This window comes from Peromyscus maniculatus, chromosome 1 (genome assembly GCF_049852395.1).
Source record: "Peromyscus maniculatus bairdii isolate BWxNUB_F1_BW_parent chromosome 1, HU_Pman_BW_mat_3.1, whole genome shotgun sequence".
In the NCBI taxonomy this organism is placed as follows: Eukaryota; Metazoa; Chordata; class Mammalia; order Rodentia; family Cricetidae; genus Peromyscus; species Peromyscus maniculatus.
In genome coordinates this window covers 97085537-97106153 of record NC_134852.1, presented here as the reverse complement: position 1 = coordinate 97106153, position 20617 = coordinate 97085537, and the positions used below count along the sequence as shown (strand labels likewise).

The window sequence follows — 20617 nt, the reverse complement described above, 5'->3', positions numbered from 1 at the left end:
TACTTGATGAAAGTTTTTTCTCATTCTGTAGGCTACTATATTGTCTGAATAACATTGTACTTTGTCATGCAGAAGCTTCTCAGACAGAATGACAAAACACTATTCAATCAGGCACAAGACATACTTGAACATACTTATGCAACAGACAGTAAAGATACTGCTTCATGTCATGAACATTACTGGTCATATTTCCTGTATGTCTGTAATAGGTCTGTCTAGTATAACACAAAATTGTTAGAAGGTCTTATTAATAAAAACAAACCCAGAGCCAGGTATTGGGGTGAATTCTGGAAGATCAGAAAATCAGAACAAGCCACAGCCACCTCACCTTTCCAATTCCTCAGCTGATCCTGTTTCCTCAGACTGGAGGCTTCTAAGTCCTCATCCAAATGGATCTTGGCTGAACTGCTACGCAAAAGCCTAAAAGCTTAACCAGCTCTAGCTCCTGATCCTCACACCTTTTATATCTTTCTGTTTTCTGCCATCACTTCCTGGGATTAAAGGGTCTTGATACCACACCTGGCTGTCCAGTGTGGCTTTGAACTCAGAGATCCAGACAGATCTCTACCCTGGAATGCTAGAATTAAAGTTGTGTGTGCCACCATTTTCTGGCTTCTATGTCTATCTAGTGGCTGTTCTGTCCTCTGACCCCAGATAAGTTAATTAAAGTGCACAATATTTTGGGAAACACAATATCACTGCAGTCTAGAAAGAACTGTTTTTGACACAAAACTCAAATTGAATGTCTGATGTGATCCAAGTCAACTACTACAAATGATAATCAGAGAACTGGTTTGGTGAACATGGCTTGTTAGGCAATTTGCCCAAGAGGTCTTGTGTCTAATGACATGTACCTAATCATAAGGGATATGGAGGGGAAGAATAATCATAAATGAAATTATTATTCTTAATTGCCACCTGGACTTAGGAACTCAGATGTAGAGCCCAAGGCCAGAGAGTGCTTAAGAACCCCCCCCAGAGGCAAATAGCAAATTGAAAAGTAAAGTACGGAGAGAATACATGCATTCCTTAGCAGTAACTATAATAGTAATAAGTGACAAATGGATGTGTTCAAGCATGATTGATATATGGCTTTCTCTCTGACTCTTCATGCTGCACTTTGCTCAAGCTCTCATCTCAGCTACATTACAAAGATGTTGTCTTTGATCTTCATCCTCCTGGTCCTGAAGCCTCCCTTATTTCTCTGCAGTTTGACTGACCCTGTGTGCTTTTACAGAGTGAAAGACAAGAAAAACCCAGAAGGAGATAAAGACATTGATTGTTTCTTTTCCATTTATACAGAGCATAGATACATGAAAAATTATTATTTCAGTGGGAATCTTGATAAGCAGTAAGTGCCTCTTCCACTTTAAAATTTTTGTTTGTCATGTAGATGATACATTCTAGGGCTTCTGAGAGGTAGACCATTATTCTGTGTGTCTTCTGTCTATTTTCCTCCTCTCTTTAGGACATAACCCAAATATTTTTCATGTTTACTGAAGGTTATTGTCCTGTTTTTGATGGTTTAGGAGTTAGCTTGTTTGTGTTTTTCAAACCACAGATTCCAGGCTGGAAGTTGAATGAGTTATCCATGCTGTCAACTTTGCTTCTAGGGACAATCTTTAAATATGACAATTCCCAAATGCTGTCATGTAATGCCCCTCACAAACATAGTACTAAACACTGCTTTTAGTTTATTTCATAGAAACTACAATAAGTTGGTCTTTCTTTTGTTTGCTAGTGTTTTTTTTTTTAAACAGAATGCCCAATTCCTTCACTGAGGACTTTGGTCTATCTGTGCTAACTTTTAGTTAGATATATTAAAAAGGTACTGAGATTTTGCTCAAATAATATCTGTCATAAATTCACAACTGCTGTGTTCTATGACTCCTGCACCTGAATTCATGAGTGGAAACATAATGTCTGTTCATTATGAGAATTTCATGCGACCCTTTCTTCTATATTCAGTTTCATATGCATAGCCATATTTTTTGTGACCCAATGAGTTTTATTGGGATAACTTAAGGAGTATGGATGAGGGGCTACTCTCAGGAGTTCTCAGAAATTATTCCCAGCATGAGTGGCAGATCACAAAAGCTGCAAACCCAGAGCACACAGCTCTTCTTACAGACAGCTCAACAGATTGGCGAGTGTCTTTTTAGGTAGCTCAGTTGGTCTAAGTCCCTTCCAGGAAGCTCAACTGGTTTCTACTTCTTCCAGGTGCTGGTCTCAGAGTCTTCTTCCCACTTTGTCTCACCTGAAAGTGACCCTTGGTGGTCTTTATTGTTTACTCTTAGGGAAGGAGGGGCCTAGTGAATCTGGTCAGTTTCTGTGGATGCTATTTTGAGCTGTTTCTTTTTCACTTTGAGGAGCTTCCCTAAAGGGTAGAAGGTTTCACTCTAGAGGATTATTATTATAAAACAGAGATGCAGGAAAAGTCCTATTCATCTTTGTAAGTGCTCTTGCCTCGTATGCTCTTCAGCAAGTAATTACAACAACTCTCAGCAGGTTAGAAGTCACTTCATGAGATGTGACTTGTGAAAGATGGTTCTCTTCAGCAGTCTCTAGGACAGCTGGTCACTAAGTGCCATATGTTGACAATATGCCCAGAAGCCAAGGAATTATGTCTCTCCTGTAAGAGAATCTTGGCAAAACGTCCCACTTCTAGCCACTTCACACTATATTTAACAGGAAGAGGGATGGCTTTCTATTCCTTAAGTAGATAACTATACCAAGATCAATAAAAGTTGATAAAGTTGCTAAAGTGAAGCAAAGTGGATTTATTGAGGCTTGAAATCTTGATGTGAAAAACACAGCTTTTCAACCAACCAAAAGTCAGAACAGAGTCCAGAAAAAGGCCCACCTGTATACAATTAACCACATATCAACAAAAGGAACACCATAATTTAGTAGAGAATAGCTACTTTAGTCAATTATGCTAGATTAGTTGAATTTCCATAGTGTACTGATTATTTTTTAATCTCTTAAAATAATAATAATAAAAGCACAGCCACATTTTTGTTAAGCAAACAATGTCAGGATTTTTCTCAAATTCTTATTAGAAACACATGTCACATCCATCTAGCATACTCCAGTAAGCAATTTGTTCTTTTGTTAGAATAGATGGTGCTCCTGCAATCAGTGACTTCCTATTTCCCTTTTAAAGTGTTAGGAAAAAGGTGTTGCCTGCAGTAGTGCTAACAGTTAAGAGAGTAGTACTAAGATTACAAATTCATCCAAGTTTTGCTAGGCCAAATGTCATTTATTGATTTCAAATATGTATGTCTCATTTTTGCTGCATATTCTTTCATCTATTACTTTTAATGCACATTTAAATATCTTTCTCCTCCTTCACTAACTATATAAAATGAGATTGTTTATTGTGAGGATGAGTGCACTTCACAATCTTTGATTTATACTTGGTCACAATTTTACTTTATCAATGAGGTTACTGGTTGAGATTTCAGCTGAGGACATTGCTACAATGTCTCTTGGAGTTTGATAGGAAAAATGTCAAAAATTCTAAATGTTTGGTGAAGAGCACATCTCAGAAAGTGGTATTGTATATGTGTGATAATAATCACAGTGAAGTTTTCAATTTCAGATAAAGGTTATAATCAATTTTAATACAATATCTTAGTATGAAATTCAAAACAGGAGAAAGTGTGTGCCTGTATAATAGAGACACCTCAGAAGAAATGAAAAACTACAGTAGAACTTAAGCAATATCTTAGTGTTGATCACTGATCTGTTTATCAAAAACATCCTTAGGTTGGAAGGAGAATGTGAAGCGAAGGGTAAGTGATTACATAATAGTTATGAAAGCAATATTCATGGTAACATGGAACATGGAGAAGATGACCTAGACATCCAAATAAGTAGATACAAATGCGGAAGAAAGAAGGGGGGATTTGAATAAAAAATATTCAACAATATCAATGTCATGCCTCCCACAAGCCCATGATTATCCCCACATTGCAGGCAAGTTGTGTCCTGAACGTCAAGAAGATGATGTTTTTATTTCATCTCATTCACTTTCAAAATTCATCAGCTAATGAATGAATATGCCTCAGTGATGGGATCTTATATTTTAAGATGATGAGGAATTTCATGCCTGAACTTCTGATAGTTGAAATTGCAGCATCTTTCTATATCTATGCTTACATATTTACATGATACAAGATGAGAGAGGTCCAGAGAAATGTTTTAAATTCTCCAACTTATGAGTAATAAAGAAAATGGCAAAGCAAATGTTTTCTTTCTAGACTCTTTGTTTGCATTTTTACCAATACAAATAATTGATTAGCATAGAAAATGACACATGGAGGCATAAATGCCTCATTTGTACAAATATGGTCCTGATCTTTTTATTAAATTCCTACATTTACATGTATGCTCACTGTAAAGTAGGATTGTTGTATTTAAATTTCTTAATTTCTATTACATAGAAAGCATGTTTCCATATTAGTGTACATTTCTCTTCCTGTATTATGACAACAGTGCAGTGTATGTTTTATGGCTATTCAATATTATTTGCTGAGCAATATTTGGATGATTCTACAATGATTAGAAACATAATATCACAGTTGACAAAGCAAATGAATTTATAGAAGAAAAATATTGGATGATTAATGTACCTACATAATGTTTCATATAATTTAATAATGATATAGTATCAGATCATTGTGAATAAAATATAACTATATGAAATATGGCCATGACGAACGATATTTAGCAAAACTAAATACATATTCACCACCTCCAAAGAGACTCCTGTGTGAAAATATTGGTATTCTGAAGAGACATTCTCTCTATGTACCCAGTAGTAAAAGCTTTAAAGTGATCATTTAGTTATTTGTGAATAGCAAGGTTAAGGCAACAGGAACATGAATTTTAGGGAAAATAAAATATATTTTGTCAGAATATTTCTACTATTGTTCTATGTCATAATGAAGAAATGATACAATTGTCCTGTCATTTGTTTTCATAGGCTTTGTAGAACATCAGAACTTAACTCATGTTAAGTTGGAAGATTTAATATAAATTTAATGTATATGTATTCATTTTAACCTAAAAACAAAAAGTATGTTCCATTTATTTGGTAAATGCTCTTGATTTTCATAGCTATCATCAGCTGTAATTTGTCAGAAGGATTGTTTTTTTATGCTGTGTCTGATCATTTTACAACCCTGCTGAGTTGAATGAGCACTTAGGTGTTTCATTTAACAAACAGAATTTCAAATAATCCAATTCCTCTGTTGACTTACATAATTAGAATTTCTCTGTGACTGAGCAAAGGATTCTCTTCATGGCATCCATTATTCTCTGTAAGTTGGAATTTGATTCATAGAAAAAAGAAAAGTAAGCTTATTGTATGTATTTACTCTCTATATTTCCAACATTGTTGTAGATTAAATGTGAGGGATACACAAATGCTTGTACTGCATATTATTGATCTTCACATCAGCACTGTATGTATATAATGCAATAAACAGGAAATTAAGTTATTTGTTTGTATAATCTCCACTGGAATTTAGTTCCCAATTCTGCCTATAATTTTCTTTTGTTTATCCGAACCATGAGGTAAATATTTTTAGTAATACGTATTTCTCATATGGATGTATAGGGATGAGAGGGAACAAAAGCAATCAATCAATCTTCATTTAGATTGAGTCAAATCTCCAAACTGTGAGCCTACCTGAAAAATGCAGGAAGAAGGAAGGATTCACTTATTTTCTGACATAACTACCCCAACTCTGTTATCTATTTAAAATTTTGTAATTCATTTGAGGATTTTATGGAATGCATTATGATCATATTCATGCCCTTCCAACAACTTCTCTAGATTCATGCCTCTTTTCCAACCTTCCTGCTTGTTTCTTTTTTTTGTTCTGTATCAAGTCCAATTTGTATTACTCATATGCTCTTGGATATATGTCCTTCTACTGGCCAATGGTTAACAACCAAGTTGTTATAATCATAAAAAAGCAGTAAAAACTGGCTCTCCATCTTTCAGTAGCTATCAATTGCCAATATTGGTCTAGTTTCTAGTTATCTTCTCTGTGGAGAAAAATTTGGAGTATATTTCTTTCTCTTTTCTAAATATAGTGATTTTATATAGAATGATAAGAGTCTTGTGACTAAATAAAGCCTTCTAGTTTGAGATTTCCCAATGTCACTTCATTTTTGTAGATGGATGTGGAAGATATTGTGCTGAATTTCAGAGATAAACCTCATCTGATAAACTCCAGGTTTTCCACAGATTAAAATCAATAACCATGACTGATAAGTAGAGGCTTCCCAAGGACATGAGAAAATGTAGCATCATTGACAATGGCACAAAGTAACAGTGGGTAATTTTTGAATTATAAAACAGTAAAATATTGAAGATTTTATATAGAAAATTTTCAATATAAATTGATTGACTGATATAATTTCCATGCAAATAAAAGATATGATTCCAAAAAGGAAAAAAACCACAAATCTAAAAACGGCTAATTTGTTTGAAGTTTATTTTTGTTTCTGTTAAGACATGTTTTATGGTCCACTCCTTTAAAAGAATAAATGCAACATAGACAAATGTGTGCATCCATCACCACAGTCAAGATCAAAATATTTAGAACATTTCATTAGGAATCATGATAATGCACCCTTCAGCTCTCATCGTTTTACCCCTTCATTCCTGCCTATTTCTAAATCTATGTTCTATCCCATAGAGTTCCATTTGGGCTTTTCATATGCATGAAATTATCTGCTCTTTGCACATTTATGATTTTTTTTTACTTAACATAATGTTTTTCCATGTCCATCTACATAACAGCACAGAACAAACATATATCCCTTGCATATTTTACTAAAAATGCATTTTATATATGTTGTATACTAATTATGGTTTTCACTCCCCCAACTCTTGAAAAATCCTCTGCATCTCCCCTATCTGAACATGAAACCTTTTTTTCTCTTTTTAGAAATAAAAGAGTCATCTAAATAACAGTTAAAAAATAAAATAAAATAAACACAAACAAATAAAAGTAGGACAACATTATTAGATAAACAGAAGAAATAAAAAGAATTAGATACTCATATAGATAAGGAGACACACACATTCTTACACACAGGAATTCCATAAAAACCCAAAACTGGAAGCCATAACATAAATGTAATGGCTGTGTAGCTCAAAATAATTTTTAAAGTCCTGAAAAAATATTATGATACAACAAACCTCCAAAGATGCCATTGATTTTATTTTGTAATGGCCATCTACTGCTGGGACTTGGACCTGCCCTAAAGGTGGTTTGTAGCCCCAGTGAGACTCTATTGGAGAGAACTAAATTTTTACTTGTAAGTACATATTGTTAGGAGATATCTCCTGAATTTAGGGTAGAAGCATTTGTCCATTTCTCCTCTAAGCAAATAGACTCCATCTGGCCCAGAGCCATGCAGGTCCTGTGCATGTTGCCACAGCCTCTGAGAGTTCTTATGTGCATCTGTCCTGAGCATAGAAGGCCTTCTTTCCTTTGTGTTCTCTGTCTACTCTGATTTTTACAATCTTTTCACCTCCATTGCCATAAGGTTCCTTAAACCCTTTGGGGGTCGGGTGGATTTGATGGAGACACCACATTTACACATGGTGCAAGGACTCTCAGTCTCTGCACATTGACCAACTGTCTGCCTTGGTATTTATCTACATATACTGGAGGAAGGTACAATTTTGATGATATGTAAGAAAGGGAAACTTCTATGACTATAGCAGAATTATGTCAGGAGTCATTTTATGGCTTTGTTCCTATGTCAGAGTGTAAATGTAACCAATCGTATTATTAAAATAAGAAACACAGAGCCAAGGTAAAAGAGAAAAGCCGAGAGGTCAGAGCTCAGAGATAAAATCTTACCTCCTGCAGTGCTCCTAGCTTCCCCGAGAGAGGGAGGTACTTCCTGTGTCCCTGTTTAAATAATCTTTCTGTTCTGCCTTCTCATTGGTTGTAAACCCAACCACATGACTGCCTCATCACTGCCTGTAAGTACCGCCCTCCAGGTCTTAAAGGCGTATGTCTCCAATACTGGCTGTATCCCTGAACACACAGAAATCTACCCAGCTCTTCTAACCACCACGCTCTTACTAGGGCTCTAATAGCTCTGACCCCAGGGCAACTTTATTTATTAACATAAAATTAAAATAACATTTCAGTACAAATAAAATATCACCACATTTCCCCTTTTCTATTTTAATAAAAAGAAAAAAGGCAAAAGGTTATAACTAACAAAAGAAAAACTATATACAAAAGTACAATAACTATATACAATATATACAAGTAACAAATACCTAAACGATGTCTAGTCCATTTGTATTTGACAAATCAGAGAAAATAATTCCCTTATCTATCCTATTTTAGTAAGTCCAAAATGTATCTAATTCACTTTCTATCCTAATTAATCTTCAACTATAACTAACTAATCTTCAACTCCCTCAGAGACCCAAGAAGGAAATAATATTAGCTAACAAAAATAAAAACAGGAAGTGCACAAAAGCAACTTCCAAAAATTTTGTGAGTTGACAGAAACAGCCAGCTGCCTGGACAGTCACCTGAGGTTTCTCCACAGTGTTGGGGCATCATCTTCAGCCTATAGGCTTAGCGTATCTGACAGACTCATTTGTGAAGTAGGTTGTACACAAGGTCAACAGTTCAACCTCACACTGGGTGAGAGCAGTCCATGTACCAGAAACACCTGAATTCCACTAGTGTCATGTCATGATTCAGGATTTTAAATTCTGGAAATTGTTGATGGTTTTTGAATTCAGCTGTCCATTCTTCTTGGCTGTGTATATATGGCTTCATCTCAGCATCCCCTTCTTCTCCACATCCCTCTATTAAATGCCAGTCTACTATTGAGAGGCGTGAGCTTTCAGTTGCTGTTCCATTGCACAACAGAAGCCATCGGCCCACTGCCTGTTCAGCTGCCTTCAAAGAAAAGGGCACTGTACCTTTTCCAGATTGTGAAGGCCACTTCAGGGATGGTGCCATATTGTCCTGGCCTCAGAAGATGCCTTCTGATAAAGCCATAACCATACTTGTTTTGGCAGGAATCGGTAGTCCTTTGTTTCGTGTTCTGTCTGTCCATTTTGTCCTGTTGATTTGAGGATACTTTGTTGTCCAGTGGCTAACTTTTGCCACAATGAAAATTAACTCCATATGCAGTTTCTTCAATGCCCATATTTTCTCTGAAGTAGATTGGTACTGCCAGGAGCTGACATGTCTCAAAAAAGAAAAATTTCTAAGTTATTAAAATATTTTAAATGCCATATTCGTTAGATCTCTGAAGGGTTTGAAGATGACCTGTCTAAAATATATCTGCTCAATTTTTAAAACATATCTAATATAACTACAATTTCTATTGTAATGTCTAACTACTAACTTTCATTTCTTTATATCCTAATAGTTGGTAATAATGTAAAGTATTTAAAACTAGTAATTGTCTTTTTCTTTTCTTTTCTTTCTTTCTTTTTTTCTTTTTCTTTTTTTGGCTAGGGAGCCGGCCCCAAGCAGTTTTTAATGGATTCTTGTCACGTTGGGCGCCAGATGTAAATGTAACCAATCGTATTATTAAAATAAGAAACACAGAGCCAAGGTAAAAGAGAAAAGCCGAGAGGTCAGAGCTCAGAGATAAAATCTTACCTCCTGCAGTGCTCCTAGCTTCCCCGAGAGAGGGAGGTACTTCCTGTGTCCCTGTTTAAATAATCTTTCTGTTCTGCCTTCTCATTGGTTGTAAACCCAACCACATGACTGCCTCATCACTGCCTGTAAGTACCGCCCTCCAGGTCTTAAAGGCGTATGTCTCCAATACTGGCTGTATCCCTGAACACACAGAAATCTACCCAGCTCTTCTAACCACCACGCTCTTACTATGGCTCTAATAGCTCTGACCCCAGGGCAACTTTATTTATTAACATAAAATTAAAATAACATTTCAGTACAAATAAAATATCACCACATCAGAGTAGTCGTCTTTCATTCTCCCCTAGGTCCCTGACCTATCTATTGTCAGGTTCTTGGCAAGCAGTTCAGTGTCATACATGTATTTGGTCTCTTGGAATGGACCTAAACCAAATCATTTTCTATTTGGTTATTCCCACCAGCTTTGAGCCACTGTTTCATTAGCACATCTTGCAGGCAGTCACCATTGTAAATGTTTAGGTTTGTGTTTACCTTGCCTGGTTTTCAGAGAACTTTGAGTACTATGGGCAGTAGTTAGCAGGCATAAATGCTCTAGGTAGGAACCAGCTTGATTTCTTCATCAGCTGTGTAGGTCATCTGCAGACACAGGGCCTTATCCTCAGTTTATAGAGAGGAGCCTACAACCTTGGTAACACCCTGTGCTTTTGGAGAGTCCCTATGTTGTCTCTTTGGCTAGCTATTTAATAAAATATAACCGATTCCTAGTACTGGAAGCTTCCTTTGGTGACAAAACCTGTCTGTATGGTTGTGGTGTGGTCTTAACTGTTATTTGTCAATTTAATTTAGATTGCCTTAATAAATGTATATATTTTAGGAAGTTTATACTATTTTAGATTTCCATACAATATACATGGGTCTCTTTACTAGGATGTAGAGTACCATCTATGTTTCCCATAATTTTCTTATGCTCATGTTTGAATCAGATTTGTTTTTGGCTTTTGAAAATTATGGGAAACATAAATGGTTCAGTCAAATCTATTCCAGTTTCACAGCCACAAGTTATGTCTAGTTACTTGAATATGTATTTAGTCACAAAGCAATACAAAACATATGGATGAGTCAATACCTAAAACACTCATAAACAACAACCTGAAATGAGCAGTTATTGTTAAATAAGATCAATCTATATAAAAACTGTATCAAAACAGTTAAATTCAATTGAAATACCTTAAATGAAAGAGAGTAAATACATAAATCAGGATCAATTAGGACAAATATAATGCAACTTGAACCCAGGGCCAGGTCTGTAATACCAAGCTGAGCATATAAGTTGAAAGTCATCTATATATTTAAGGGTCCAATTAAATAGAAGGGAGCTCATTCCTAACTAGAATCAGGTATAGTTATATCCAATCATATAACACTCAATATTGCACATCCTCAAATACAAAATGAAGATAGGAAAGTATGTGAAGGGGGAAGGAGAGTATAAGAATTATTATGCTCTTTGCATTACCTATGAGTCCCTCTTTTTTTTCAGAGCTCTTGACACAAACATATTTGGCTACCTTGTCTTCATACCTTTAAAAATACCATAACATTGTCCAAGGCTCCTCTGTATAGAAGTATAAAATTCTAAGTTGCAGATAATATCTATTTATTTTCCACATGTTAAATGTTAGAAATATACACTGAAGGCATGAGCAGATTTAATGTTAACAGTACAATCTTTTCTAGTAATTAAATGGTATGCATGCATTTCAAAATGTTTACAGAAAACAGGATGGAAATATAGAAAACTTAAAAAAAACAGATTCAATCGCATTGGTATAAAATTCACACTCCCCCCCCCAAAAAAAAAACCTTTGAATATTCCTAATACTCTCCCACTGCTCTCACATCATCATACAACAAAGTAATAGGATTTCTGTCACCATAGCAATGGTTCAAAAATGTAAACAAGAATTCAGTGCTATTCTCACTTTGAGTGTGATTTAAAATTGTCATGATTGGAACCTTTTCTCTCATGAATAGTGTACTCTGTTTTCAGGTTGACACCGAAGAATGTCCACTTGATTCTCTCTCTTTATTTTGCCATGGAAGAAATCAATAAGAATCCTCATATTTTACCAAACATTTCTCTGCTAGTTAACATCAAATGTAACCTGATAGCTGATCAGAAGAGATCTGGTATATCTGCAAAAAGAAGTGAAAACTTTCCTAACTACTACTGCAGAAATCAGAGAAAATATTTCATTGTACTTACAGGACCCATGTGGGTACTTCCTGCAACCCTTGGGCCATTCCTGTACATGTCCAAAACTCCACAGGTAAGTTGGGGTGGGTTACTTTTAATGAAACACTGTCTCCTTCAAGTTGACTTTCTGAATATCAAAAAGGTTAAAACTCAGAGAGACTGGATTTATATATTTGCTGTTCCATCAAGTATAAAAGCTCAGATACTTTCTGCAGAAAACATAACAACTTTGTCACAAATACACATGAAGGTCACCAGAAATAGAAAAAAAAAATGTTACCAGAAAACTTAGTTTATCTGTAGTTTTTTGATGACCAACGGAAACTATATATGATTTTAAAAATGAGGTGAAGAATTCACAATTTCTGAAACCCCCAGTATTTGCTTACTACACTTAGATCTTAGACCAATCATTAGTCCTTCTATGTTACTCATACTGTGCCTATGTTCTATGTCCTTCAGCTCTACTATGGTCATTTTCAACCTCTCCTGAATGTCGATGAACAATTTCCTTATCTCTACCAGATGTCTCCCAAGGACACATCTCTGCCACTAGCCATGGTGTCCCTACTGGTTTATTTCAGATGGAACTGGGTGGGAGTGATCATTTCAGATGAAGACCGTGGAATTCAATTTCTTTCTGAATTGAGAGAGGAGATGCAAAGGAACATTGTCTGTTTAGCATTTGTGAGTATTATCACAATGATAATTTTTCATACATTAAAATGTTTAAACAGTATTATAACCAGATTATGATGTCATCAGCAAAAGTTGTGATTGTTTATGGAGATAAAGACTCTAATTTACAATGGAACTTTATATTATGGAAATCTGGAGAAATTAGGAGAATCTGGGTCAGTATGTCACAATTTGATAGGATCACAATTAAAGGAGATTTCTTGCTTAACTCCTTCCATGGAACACTCATGTTTTCACATCAGATTTCTGAGATGTCTGGTTTTAAACAATTTATGCAGACAGTGCACCCTTCAAATTACAGTAATGAAATTTCATTTGTTAGACTATGGTGGATTTATTTTAAGTGTTCTTTGTCATCATCTAATTGTAAGAAACTGAAGGATTGTTCTACCACAACTTTATTGAAGTGGATATTTAGCCACAAGTTTGGAATGTCCATGAGTGATTCAAGTTATAACTTATATAATGCTGTGTATGCTGTGGCCCACTCACTCCATAAGATGCTTCTGCAACAAGTAGATATATTGTCAGAGAACCCTGGGAAAGGGCTGGAATTTGACTCCTGGCAGGTAATTAGTCATTCGTTGAATAGCCTGTATGTCATAGAGATGACATTCTTAAAGGTAACCAAGGATTTTAAATGCATGCAAACTACAAACCTTTCTCCAGATGCATTATTTCTGGACTCTTTCACTGCATGTGATGAAGATCATGTTAGTGTCATAAATTATGATACAGCTGATAGTGGCACACAAGTTTGTATTTTACATTCTAAGCGAAGAAATTTTGTTGAGAAAATTTCAAGCACATACATGAGGATTATGCCTTTAACATTTGGAAGAAAAACATTTTTCATGAAATTCTCAAATTATAATAGGAAAATGACTTTTTTTATATGATCAAAATTTTGCTCATCATCATAATAAATAGATTCCAGATAATACTTGTGGTGATATTTTATTTGTGCACCTCGATAAAACTTATCTGGGTATCACAGAACAGAGCCAGCCACAAAATTAGACATAGAGGTCAGGCATTATGGCACACACCTTTAATCCTATCACTCAGGAGTCAAGGCATCCATCTGTATCTCTGTGAGTTCAAGACCACAGTGGGAATAGAGCCAGGCATGGTGGCACACACCTTTAATCCCAGTGCTTAAGATCTCATGTCTTTGCTTGGGGAGGACACATGTCTTTAATTCCAGGAAGTAATATGGCAGGACACAGAAAGGTATATAAGGTATGAGGAAACAGGAACTCATACTCTTGAGGCTGAGGATTTCAGTCAGAGGATTCATGGAGTTGGTAAGTTAGTAGCTGGTGGCTGTGGCTTATTTTGTTTCTCTGATCTTTCAGCATCCACCCCAATGTCTGGCTCCAGGTTTTTATTAATAAGACCGTCTAGCAATTCATGTTACAAATACTGGCAATACAGCCACATTTTTAACTATTAAGGAACCCAGTTTCCCAGGTTATGTTCAAATAACTATGTTGGCAGGATGAAATAGAGAGCGTGTCTCTACTATATAAGCATAGAATTTAGGTGGGATGGTTTAGCATATCAATTCCAGTGAAAATATTTTAACTTTAAAATGTAGTTAAACTTTAGGTCTACATGTAATTTCTTTTATTTACTACTGAGTACTTCTAATGAAGTTAATTTTAGGAGAGGCAAATAAAAATTACCAGCATTGTATAATTTATATCTTCTGTCCTACTTTGAAGCCATAGTTGAAACTAAAATGACAAATGTGTTTTAGATGTTCTCTCTTCTGAAGAACATACAATTTGTAAATCCTGCTGGAGACCTAGTGAACATGAACCAGAAGACAAAAAAGGATACAGAGTATGACATTTTCTATATCACAGATTTTAACCAACATTTTGGACTTAAAGTGAAAATAGGAAAGTTTTCTGGACATTCTCCAAAAGATCAAAAACTGTGCATATCTGATGAAATGATAGAGTGGGCTACTGATTTTAGACAGGTACTTTGGTCTTAACTCAAATGATTTACATGTAGCACAAATACTCTAAAACAGCATGCTTCATCATTGGGACAAAAGGTTTTGACATTTACTCATTTATACTCATTTCTACTCTTCTATACTCTCTCTCTCTCTCTTTGTCTCTCTGTCTGTCTCTCCTTCTCTGTGTCTCTCTGTATTTTATTATATATATACATATATTTGTATATATATATATGTAGATATATATATATATATTCACCATACATTAATAATATTTATCTTTAAGGCAATGAAATTTTAATTTATAATATGCTGTATAGGTTTAATGGGAGGATTTTCACTGGGCCATGTTGTGAATCACTGCAGCTTTTGCAACTTACATTAAACTCTTTGTGTCTAAAATGTATCTGATTTTCCTCAGACTCCACCCTCTATATGCAGTAGACCCTGCAGTCCTGGACACAGAAAATCCCCTCAGGAGGGAAAAGCCATCTGCTGTTTTGAATGTAACCCCTGTCCAGAAAATGAAATTTCCAATATGACAAGTAAGAAAATGATTTACCAAAATAATCAACAGATAGTTTATTTTCTCCCAATTTATGTAGTTTTCAAAGAGTCCTTCAGGAGAAAGGAGAAGTTGAATCTCACTAAGAAGTTGAAAGCATCAGTAAAATTGCTATTTGGAATAATATACTCTCTATCTTTTAAAGTACAGTTTTGTGTCACTGTTCTAGGACCCATGAACATAGTATTTACTCTGGGACATTACTTTAGAGCACTAATGATTACTCTTGAATCTCATCTTCATTCCATTATTCAGCATTTTGTAATAAGTTTTATCTACTTTTCAGTTAATTTAAGTTACACACTGTATATACTTATGTTTCCAGTACTCCCCGCATGGGTTTCTAATAAGGAGTGAATGCTCAGTGATGTTGTATCATGTTAAAGAAACACTCTTTTTTATACTATTTACTATTATAGATCAATTCAATCATTGGTAGTTTGTATTTGCAGTCCTACTCTGTTTCACAGGAGAGTTTGGATGCTATCATATTGAACTCTGAAATAAAGATTTTATTATAGTGTTCAGAACATGTAAAGCAAAGAGACTTTTTAAGTAAATACATGGTGAAATCAAAATTGAGGTACAGAAATTTGAAAACTTTGTTTTTGGTAGTCTATCAGATAACAGAAGGTTGGAATTAATAACTGTAGTAGCTATAAGAAATAGCTAAACAATTAACTGACAATTTCATTTAGAGCCACACGAGCATGTAAATGATTCCCTATTAGAACTGAACATGAGGATTTTGAAGAAGTAGTACAGATGTTTTTTTAAATTACACTAAAATAATAAACATATTTGACTACAAAATCCAATGAATAATGCATGAAAGTAAGCTACTTGACTATAAAAATGAATATAAAGAAAATAAAAATTGTATGATTAAAATGTCATTTTCACATATATATCAAATTCAAATAAGTGTTCAAATGTATTGACATTTTTCTTGGATGAACAAAAAGATACTGTGCTCAATTTTATTAAATTCCCTTTCTCCTACTTAGAAAAGCAAGGGACAAGTTGAGGAAGGGGAAAGTATGATAAGGGTGTACTGTATGAGAGTAGAACCTATTTTCCATACAAATAAATAAATATAACATTTTTATAATTAAATAAAAGGAGTATTAAAAATTAATGTATTAGAATGCTCCCAGTCAACTGTTTAGATGACATTGCTTAGCAATATCATAGAGAATCTAAAAACTGAAGCCAAATGTAAATTTTTGATGGATAGACTAAGTACTGGAATGGAAACATCATCTTTCATTTTTTTTTCTGTTGGATCAATGCAATTGAAAGAAAAATAAATATAATTTGGCATAAATTACAAAGATACAAATGCAAGCAAGGTCTCAACGTCATCCAGTACTAGCTTTCAAAATTATGTCCTTGAGATATGGAATATTATCTTGATTTTGATGTTTTCTTATTAAGTACTGTAACCTTGGGAGCATTGAAAGATCAAATTCTATAGAAATTTGTAAAATTTGCAGAAAATATGCAAACTAAATATGATACTCTTGAAATGTAGAGAATTCGGTGTTAATTTGCTCATGTTATTTCTGCATTCCTTGACATTGCTGGCTTTTGTTTCTGCTTCTTTTCTTTTTAAAATTTTTGATATAATAATACAGTTATATCATTCTCCATTCCCTATCCTTCCTCAAAACCCTCCTATAAAGACCTTCTGACTCTCATTCAAATCCATGGCCTCTTTTCTCATTAATTGTTGTTGTTTGCATATGTTTTATTTATTATATTGTATGTAAATATATACATATATTTAAATGTATATATTTATATGCATTTCAGTCTGTACATTATTACTTGTATGTTTTCAGGGCTGACCATTTTGTTTTCCAGAAACAATCAATTGGCATGGTTTACTCTGGGAAACAATTCGTCTGCTCTCAATATCCCTTTGATGCCTGTAGTACTCTCTGTATGCTTGGGGCCTGATGGTCTTTCCCCCATCCACTTTACTATGCCTATTGTTTTATACTTGTTCAGCTTAACGTCAGCAATCATGTTGGTGAGAATTTGTGACTGTAGCTTGTGACATTTCTTGGAGACACTAACTCACATCAAGCTCCCGGATCCCCTAGCTCTTACAATCTTTCCATCACCCTCTTCTACATTTTTTTTCTGAGCCTTAGGTGACCCGATATTATAATAGATGTATCCTTCGCACTTGGTTCCACACATCTACATTTTAACTGATTGTGATTTTTCTCTAGTAGTCTCTGCCTCAAAGATGTTTCCTTGATGAGGGGGGAAGACTTTACTAAGTGTGCAAGCACAAATATTTTAAACATCGTTATTTTACTGTTATCATAATGTAGTGCATGTGGGTTCTTTCTGAGATATGGAGTGTAGCTGGAGAGTTTTCTCTCTTGGTCCTGCCAAGCCCTGGAAATTCCTTAGCTCACTTATAAAATAAACATACATATGCTTATATTATTTAAACTGCTTGGCCATTAGCTCAGGTCTATCATTGTCTAGCTCTTACTCTTATATTCAGCCCATTTCTATTAATCTACAGTTTGCGACGTGGCTCATGGCTTACTGGTACCTTACATCTTCCTTGTCCTGGCGGCAGCTACATGCAGTCTCCTCCTTCCCTTCCTGTTCCCTTAATTCTCCTCTCTGTTAGTCCCACCTATACTTCCTGTCTGGCTACTGGTCAATCAGTGTTTTATTTATTAACATATTTGCCATACAGAACATCCCACAGCAATGAAGTAGGTGGAATTTGCTGTCCAAGGAGCCCCATTAGGTCATTTATATGTAGGAACTAATTTGTTGCTGATAGATAAATTATAAGATGCTATAAACTAGCTCATTATCAGTTCTTCTTTTGCTTAATTACAAAATCTATGAATAACAAATGTGTTTTTTCATGAGTGATTCAATCCAAGGTAGGCTACTGGGGGCTACCTAAACATTATTTAAAAATATATTATTGTTTTTAAATGTACATACATAAGATTATTTTAGCAAAACTTTTGCATTCAGATGAAAGACAATAAAAAATTAAATTAAATTCTATGCATCAAACACATTTAATTTCTATATACCACAAGAGGTAAATAAAATTTAGCTATGACTTTTTAATGCATTAATGTGTCATGTATCATCATGTATCATGAATACTAGGGAAAAAATAAAACTGAAAATAATTCCCTTCCTATATTAGACATGGATCATTGTTTGAAGTGTCCAGATGATCAGTACAGCAATGCAAAACAAACTCACTGCCTCAAAAAAGTTGTGACCTTTCTGGCTTATGAAGATCCCTTGGGAATGTGTCTGGTTGGCTTGGCTCTGTGTTTCTCTTCTCTTACAGCTGCTATTCTAACTATTCTTTTCAAGTATCAAGATACTCCCATAGTCAAGGCCAATAACCGAGTTCTCAGCTATGTCCTCCTCATCTCCCTTATATTTTGTTTTCTCTGTCCTTTGCTTTATATTGGGCATCCACATATGGCCACCTGTATCTTGCAGCAGATAACATTTGCAATTGTCTTCACTGTGGCAACATCTTCTGTCTTGGCTAAGACAATTACTGTGGTACTAGCATTCAAAATCACTGTTCCAGATAGAAGAATGAGATGGCTGCTGGCATCAGGTGCACCTAACTTCATCATTCCCATGTGTACTGTGATCCAACTGATTATCTGTGGAATCTGGATGGGAACTTCTCCTCCATTTGTTGATGAGGATGTACATGCTGAACATGGCCATATTTTGATTGTCTGCAACAAAGGTTCAGTTATTGCCTTCTACTATGTCCTGGGATATTTGGGCTCACTTTCCCTGGCAAGCTTCACTGTAGCTTTCCTGGCCAGAAATCTGCCTGACACATTCAATGAAGCCAAGTTCCTGACATTCAGCATGCTGGTGGTCTGCAGTGTCTGGATCACCTTCATTCCTGTCTACCAAAGCACCAAGGGCAAGGCTACAGTAGCTGTGGAGATTTTCTGTATCTTGGCCTCAAGTGCAGGGCTACTTTTTTGCATCTTTGCCCCAAAGTGCTACATTATTTTGTTCAAACCACAGATAAATTCTTTTCATAAGTTTTGGAACATACATTTGAAAGATGAAAATATCCATTAAATATAACTAACTTTTTTCCTACAGCAAACATGCCTGCAATATCACAAGGCTCCTTTAGTAGTAACAATATATTATGCTAAAACAAGAAGTGTGCTCTTATGGAAAAATGGAGAAAATAAGCTGCATAATAAAGTTTGAACATAAAATCTGGACCTGAGTTCTATTGAATGAAATGTTGTGATAAACCATTTCTCCACATGAAATTCTGCTTTTTGTTATTATTTTTTACTGAATCGTGTGGTATCTGAGAAGTGGAATGGAGACTTTTACATTATTTCATTTGACTGCAGCCTTCCACTACAAATTCTATGCTATTTTTACATTCCAAAAATATTGATATATGGAGAGCATATACAAACAGGTTTTAATAAGGAAACCCCTCATATTGATCAACGACTATAAAGAAATTACAAAAATGTAATTAAATTATTTTCTATGTGATGGTATAGTCCTGAACATGGGATAATACAAATAATGATGCTAGGAGATATATGATACTAAATGCTTTCTGATTTGATTTGAAGCCTGATCAATAGGAAGATATTCCATGCCTTAGTGTATTGAATATCTCATGGCTGAGGATGGAAACGGGCCCATAGTATAACATTCCATTGTTACTTTGCTAAGTGATCATAGTATCAAATGCCTTTCTAAATATTTATATTTATATCTAAAGACACAGGCTGCTCTCAACCTTAGTCATATAAGATTTTTTTATGTAATAGAAAAAAGTCAAAGAAGAAATGCACAATAGTTTAAAGTCCTGAAAAGAACAGACTAAGTGCTCTGACTTAAATAGGACATCTGACCAAATCCTCTCATTATTATGGCTTAGGGAACATCTTGGAACAGATGGCAGAAGGATTTAAGAGCCAACAGGTAAGTACTTCTGGAAATGACATCTTTATAGCAAGATGTTTCTATTGTATTTCTGGTACTTGACAAAATCTCCACAAGAACAAACAAGTGAAAATCCTGGCAAAGAATCAGTAGATCTTCTTTTGGAAGCCACTCCAACACACTGGTGAGCTATAGGTAGTAGAGAGTGTCTATAGTATGAAAAGGTTTTTTGAGACTGAACTTTCTGTTAGGATTCTAGTAAATGACCCTAAACTCATGCCCATGTTACCATCACAAACTAAGCACACTGGGTTATGAAAATTAAGAGCCAAAAAGGTGGGTGAAGGATGTGTTGAGATGAGTGGAAAGATGTATGGGGAAGAAAGGAGTAGATATGATTCTGTTATATTAATTAATGTGTGACATCCCCCAAAGAAACAAATTTAAATTGCTATCTATGAGAAAGTTCATCATTAATGTATGAATTGAAG

At 35.0% G+C, this 20617-nt stretch overlaps 1 pseudogene; it reads left to right on the top strand.

Annotated features, from left to right (window-relative positions):
• The first annotated feature begins 1154 nt into the window (after positions 1–1154).
• LOC102917064 (vomeronasal type-2 receptor 116-like) lies at positions 1155–19286 on the top strand (annotated as a pseudogene).
• Positions 19287–20617: the final 1331 nt, after the last annotated feature.